Genomic DNA, 7,588 nt, shown 5'->3' with positions numbered 1-7,588 from the left:
CACTCACCTCAGCCTCCCAAAGGCGTGGGATTACAGGCTGAGCCACCGAGCCCGGCAGATGCACTATTTCTTATGTAAAATAATCCAGATGTCCTTGCCCTTGGTCCCTCTACAATATTTACTGGAGACTTAACTATAAACAATTTAGAGAGAAGGGTAAGTTCAAAACAAGGAATCAAACCCCTAGGAATCTGGAAACAGTTTTCTGGAATAGGCTGAGGTGCCACTATCCTAAGTTCTATTGTGAATTTGACTTCCCACAACTTTTCTGGAGTAGAAAAGTTTACCAAGCACAATTGCAACCTCACTTGCATGTGTAGATTAGTTTTTACAGTGCTTTCTCTGCCAGGAAAATATCTCTGCCAAAATTCCTGACAAGTAAGGTGGATCCACAAAGAAAGACTTCATCATATTTCCCCAAATTAATAAGTAAAATATAGTCATCATATATATCTAAATTTTTTTAATCTTAGGCTTACATTATATATGAATATATAGCTAATATTGTTAAATACTCACATGAAAAATGACTCAAACCTATTTATTTTTGACACCTAAAGGAAAGGACAGAGAGAGCTCTCCTTTATTTACTGAGAGCCTACTATGTGCTGAGCACTTTATAGTCATTTCTTAAAGGATGTTTTCTTTATCTAAGCAATGGAATGATGAATCTGAACTAGCTGACAGCTAGCTAGCACTGTGGTAAGATATGATCTTTTGAGTCAGATAAATGCATTTACTGACCCTATGATTCCAGACAAGTTATATGGTTTCTCCATTTAGAGAGATTGTGTCTCATAAAACTGCCTAAAATAGTGTCTAGCATATATTAGATACACAATACATCAAGTCATTTTCCTATCCCTGGTTGGATAGGAAATCAATAAGTATGAAAGGCAATTTAGAGTGTAAGAGGGTGACTGTCAGATGACAAGTATTAGGGGATTCTTATGGTTTACTATAATTTTTAGTTCTATAGTAAAATACAATAAGAGAAGGTTTTCATTATAGATAAAATACTGAAAATCTGTAACTTAACATTACAAGTGACTATTGTCTTCCAGCTTCTCCTACTTCTGTTCTTATCCCAATCTGCCACAAGTTCCTTTCATGACATTGAATAAGCCACTTCACCTCTTTGGGCCTCAGTATTCTCCGGTGTGAAATGGGAATGTTGGGTGAGACCACCATAAAGAGCCTTTTCTAACTCTAGTAGGCTGTACATACAATTCTTGAATACTTTCTCAAAGTTCAGAGTATCTTCCTAAGATACTGGAAATGGTATAGTGGTTTCACAAATAACCATTGCATCCCATGAAAGGGGTGTAGGAAGTGGGACACTCAAATAATAGCTCCTCTTTTGGAGCCAGTACTTGATAAGAAAGGAAACTCTAGACTGGGTCCTCAGACAGAAGTTGGCTGGGGAAAATGTCACAATCAGATATCATTCATTGGTATTCATGTAAGTGTCTCCACCCAGCTGATGCCCTAATTAGCATGTCTGCTATGTAAGACAGATGTGTGTTGGGGTGGGCTGGGCCACAGGGAAAAGAGAGGGGGTGGAATAATATTTACAGCACCAAAGTGCTGAAAAAGGCAGGCGGTGAGTAATATTCTCAGAGATCCTCATGTCCAGCCCTTGTGTTCAACTCACGTGAACTGTTTATCTTATCCTACTTGACTGGGTACTCTGTGAGAACTGAAAGCTGGCCTGATTTGCTTTGATGTCTCTAGAGTCAAGCACAGGGTGGCACTCAATTTTTTTTGTCAAATAAAGGAATAAATATTCCCCATATAAGTATCTATCCCTATGAGGACTTCCTACATTTTGTGACTTCACTCCAATTACCCAGGGGACACCAGAGAAGACTCATAGGCTTGGCTTCTATGGAGTTCTCAGACAGGAAAATGTCATGCTAAGTACTGTCTGCTGTTCATTGAGCCTGTCACAGTACCAAGCACTCCATACTACCCACCTCTGACCACCCTGACTCAGAGAGAGCTCCGCCCCCTTCCTCACCTTACTCTACTTTTTCTTCCTAGTCTGTTTTACTACCTAATGCAATGTTATGTATTCATTTGTTTATTATTTTTCCTTTCCTGCTAGAATGGAAGCATCTTGAAGACAGGGGTTCTGTGTGTCTTCTTCCCTGTTTATACCCCTGATGCCACATTTGGCACATAACAAATAATTAATGAATATGTGTTGGAGGAGTGATTGAATCTTATTCATTACCCAAGAGGTAGATACAATTTTTATCCCCCTTTTATAGCTAAGGGTAGCGAGCCTCCTAAGGTTAAATAGCTTCCCTAAAGTCACACTAATAATAGCTCAGATTTTAACCTAACAATACTTTAAAGCCTTATTTATCAACCAGTACGGTTCTGCCCTCTAGAATCTGAATTCCCACAAAGAGAGGGCTTCAGGGTGTTTAACCTCTTTTCCTTTGTGCTTCCTTTCCTCTCCAAGTCTCCTTTTAAATACTACTAGTAATGATAACTAAATGCTGGAAAGTATAATCTAGTTCACACGCTTTTTGAATTACAGAGCAATTTTAGATCTATTATCTTGCTTGAAAAGCGGCCGTAGTCAATAGTGAAGGAAATATTGGTAACATTACTGCTCCACTGTACAGATGAGGAAACTGAGGCTCAGAGAAGCTAAGTGAACAGATTCACATGACCAGTATGTAGTGGGACAGCACCCAGAGCAGGAGTTTTATATGTAGATCCCATTCTCCTGTCTGTGGCAGCTGGTGCTCCTTGGTTTCTTCTCTGTGTCTTCTTTTTCCCTCATCCTTCTGTTCCTTGTCCATCTTAAGTCTCATGTTCTTGGGTTCATAATACAAAAGCTCTTCAGAATAAGTCTGTTCCTTCCACAACAGACTTCCTAAAAGCATGATTTGCATCATCTCTGTGTTGGGAGACTTTATGGCCTGGGGATAAGCCAGGAGACGCCGGAAAATCCAGATAGAGGGCTAAGACGTGGTTTTACATCTCAGGTGTTGCCTGACTGTTCACACATAGTAGCTTTCCTCCTCAGTTCCCACACCCTTAGGAGCCTTTCGTTCACTCAGTGCTGATCACGTGCCCTATATTCAGTGCTGGGTGTGGGAAACACCAAGATGGAGAAGGCATGGCCTCTGCCATTAAGGAGTTCACAGTCTCCTGGCAGAACCAGCATGGCAAGCAATAAAAATAAAATGACAAATACAATAAATAAGACACCATGGAATAGGAGAAAGATGCTCAATTAATTTTGAAGGGCAAGGTTGAGGTCAGAGAAATCTATGAAGAGCCTATTATGAAATTTAAGCCAGGGCCAAGGAGGGGACTGTGAGGAGTCACTTACCTGAAAATGTAAGTAGGAAGTACAGGGCTGAGTGGAATAAGATGCTTTTAAAGGGTAAGATCAACATAATCACCCTTTCCTTTTAGTGACCTTGCTCCATGAAAAGAACAGAAATCAGAGCCTAGTACGCTGAAAGGGGGCAGGAATAATTGAAAACCTGGAAGGCAAGTGCCTCCTTCCAGGAGTGATTTGTGCTTGCTTCCTCTGGAGACTAGAGGGTCTCTTCTTTGAGGACCACTTTTAGGGTGATTGTCAGGAACACAGCAGCACGCATGTGTAGTTGATTTCTTCAGCTCAGCTTCACCTGAGAGTGATCCCAGCTAACTCTGTGAAGTTTCCTGTCAGACTTCACCTCCTTTCAGGGTACTGGGCTCTGACTTCTGTCCTTCTCATGAAGCAAGGTCACTAAAAGGAAGGGCTGATTATGTTGATCTTACCCTTAGAGAAGAAGCAGCTGACTCCACTCACCTCTGTGGTCCCTATTTTCTCTCACTTTCTCTTTAGTTTTTGCCTGCTAATTCCTATTCCTAAGTAGTGTGTGTGAATGCACACAAACATATACATATGTACATAAAGACACGTGCACACACACAAAAGAGCAAGAAATATATATGCACATATATTGTATATATTTCATTAATCATTTTCTTTTTCTTTAGTAGAACCATTTATCTAAGGAATATAACCCACCATTATTAGAACCCAGAAGTTAGATCAGGATCTCTCAAATACTGTTTCTCAGAACACAAGTCCCATAAAATCTACCACCCAGAAAAAAAAAGTTCCCACGTCCCCAAATGCCAGGAAAAAAATGTATTGTTTGAAATATTGCATTTTGATGACCTTCCACTAGTCATATTTGTTATCACATAATACATGGTCTGATGAGTCTTGATGCAGAGAAAGCAGTTTTACTTTATAAAACCTCATGTCTCCTAAACTAATTTGATCACAGAACTTTATCCTGTGTGTATGTGTGTGTGTGCATGCACTGCTGTTTAACATTGTGATACACTTTAGAGAAATGAATACACCAACTACAGAATATTTTCCTGAAGAAAATATCTGTATTTTTACCATTTCCATCTTTCACCTCTTTAAGAAAGGAGGCATCAGAAAGCACTGTGTCTTTAAAGATCTGAGCTACTTTCTCAATAGAGATAAGAAAAAGAAACTACACGTCTCTAATGCCTATGACCTTCTAATTATTATGCAGTTTCACATTCCTAGGCAATTTCTGGGTCAATGGATGTCTGATGGATCCAGTTCATGACACAGCTATGAGAATATTTATTGATATTTATCAGAGATGCAGGTAAAAACCATTGAGTATCTACCATGAGTTGGACATTGGGTAGGTACTTGCTCATTTTTAAACTTGATTATAAATAATCAAAATTCCCTACAAAAGGTAACTGACAAATATCCTCTCAATTCCATCAATTCTAATACCAATCCCTTTATAGTTTAAAATACATATATAAAGTTTACACTGCTAATTTATCCTCAGTTGGCCCTGCGGGTAGAGTACAAGCTTTGGAGCCAAATGCCCCTTGATTATAACTTAACTTCTACCACCTACTAGTTTAGTGAACTGAGACAAGATATATTAGCACTTCCTTGAGTCTTAATTTCTTCACTTGTGAAACAGAACTATATTATCAGTCCTGTAGTGTTATTTTAAGGGCTAAATGAGATAACATATATAGACTATGTGAGCCATTGTGGGCATTCAACAGTTGTGTTTTCTTCCCGTACCTCCCCTTTTGATGATAATTTGTGCCTCCAATTTGTGACACCTGTTTTCTTCCCCTTTCCAATTCTGTCTCTTATGTAGAAAACAGATACTCTGGAGTCTGCGCAAGAAACATTTTTGTGGACCAGAGTGATGGGTGGCCAAGCTTTGTAATAAGATAAATCACCTGCCATTCCTGTGTTTTAGCTTTGTGGAGAAATGAAGATTGGAACTGTACTCTCAAGTGATTGTTTTAGGGGAGCCATAAGCCATTATGGTCCTGTGAGTGGCAGGTGGACCTGCCCTCCAAATAGGTGGATATTCATGGTGCCAAACATTTGTAAACGAGATAGATATTTTGGCAAGCAAATGGGAGCCTGGGAGAGTATGGAAGCAGAGAGTGTCTCTCTGTGGTCCCTAGAATTTCAGGGTATGTGTAGGAGAGCCCAACATGTTCTCCTGGGTGTGGGGAAAGATGATCATTGCCACATAGTAGATTGTGCAAGAAGATGAAGAAACATATCCTCATCTCTCCTATTATAAGCTGAGAGAAATAAACTATATTGGGAGTGAAATTATGTAGCAGCAGTTACTCTATAGTCTCAAACCTCATTCCTTCCTTCTGTGAAACAGTATTGTTAATTTTTTTCTTTTTAAAATTTTTTTTATTTTAAAGATGTGGAGTACAATTCAGGGTTAGGTATACAAAAGTTCGTTATGCAAGTACCCTTGTAGATAAGGTGTACCTACCTCCCCTGGCAATTTCCCACAACTGCCAATACCCCCCCTGGCAGTTTCCCACTACTGCCTATCCCTTTCTTATAGTATTATAATAATTGTTCAAGGTCTGCTTATGAGTGAGAACATGTGGTACTCATTTGTTTCTGTGATAGATCACTCAGTGTTATAGACTCTAAGTCTATATAAGTTGCTGCAAAGTTCATAATTTTGTCCTTCTATGGCTGTGTAATATTTCATCATGTATATGTACCACATTTTAAAAATCCAGTCCTCTTTTGATGGGCAGCATGGTTGGTTCCATGTTTTAATAGCAGCAGACTTATTGTTATTTTTAATTTATTCAGTCTGTTCAAATTTTGCCAAGGAAGATTAAGAAAAGAGGTTAGGGCCCATGTTTTAGTATTCAGTATACTCTGGGTCTAGAAATACCATTATAGAGTTGACCTCCTGCTCAGGAACATGTGACTGATCTAAGTTCCTGACTGTATGAGCATATACAATCTGTGAGAGCTGGGAACTTGGTTTGTAAGAGGGCTGAACATTGAGGGGAAAGAAAGGAGGAGTTTATTTAAAGGAAAAGAAGATTTCTAGGATGAGAATTTTAGCCTTGAAAAAAGTCTTAATTATCCGTGGCACCTCCCTTATCTTATAGAAAGCTTAACTCTCTTACATAAGACAAAAATCATGAATGAGCTACAGGTTCTGGATTAGACTTTGCTTTGTATGGTATGATTCCTAGCCCTGTATTCTTTCCACACTCACTAATGCCAAAGAATAAAAGGAACACAGAAAAATAGCATAGTAATTTTTACAAAAGAGTGAAGAAAGAGAATATTCAAAGGAGCTATTAGAAAACCAAGTTCAGATCCATTTATAACTCAGTAAAGATGAAGAAAGACAATTCCCCTTGGCAATGGCTGAAGGTTCCAAAAAATGTAGTAAATTTCACAATATGTGTAATTTGTGTATCATTATTGTTGGAGAGTACCATAAATTAAATCTAAAATAAAAGCGAGTCACCAGTCAGGAAAGAAGTATAGAATTCTAAGATACAAGTTGGCAGACCCATCAAGATTCTCATTATATTACCCCAGATCCTTAGGGTGCCAGAATCACTAGAGAGAAGCACCCTAGAAGTGAGTCATGGCTGGGGTGGCCCTGCTGTTTTTTTCAGGTAGGGCTGATCACCTCTGCTCTCATATCTATGCCATTCCTGCTGTCCCTTAGCCATCCTTTGGCCATGACAGGTCATGACATCCACTCTATAAAGGTCTTCTCTGTGGTGGTACCTCTCCTGGTATGTATGTATGTATATATGCTTTATGTATGAATCTTGCTTCACTCCACAACCTGACATTTAAAAAGGGGTTATTCAGTGAGGGTGGGGAGCAAGGGCCAAAGGATGGTGATAATGTACCTGAGGCTGTGAGTCAAGGAAGGAACTGGAAGAAGTAAGACAGAAATTCATTTATATTGCATGAAGAATGAGAACTCTTCCCACGGACATTTCTTGAGTTTTTGTGTCTTGTCTATTTGCATGATTTATACAGCTTTCTGGGGCATATTCCTTCAGAATAAAAAAAAAAGCTAGCTTATGTGCTTGTTGGTAAAAAAAGAAAAAAAATAGTTGTGGCTACATTATTAGAATTATTTCCTGCAGCCAGTTTTTTTTTTTGAGTTGGAGTCTCACTCTGTCGCCCAGTGGCATGCTCCCCGCCGCTGCAACCTCGACCTGCTGGGCTCCGGCGATCCTTCCACCT

Source organism: Carlito syrichta, unplaced genomic scaffold (assembly GCF_000164805.1).
Source record: "Carlito syrichta isolate Samal-C Ts95f unplaced genomic scaffold, Tarsius_syrichta-2.0.1 Scaffold316302, whole genome shotgun sequence".
Taxonomy (NCBI): Eukaryota; Metazoa; Chordata; class Mammalia; order Primates; family Tarsiidae; genus Carlito; species Carlito syrichta.
This window is presented reverse-complemented; position numbering follows the sequence as displayed.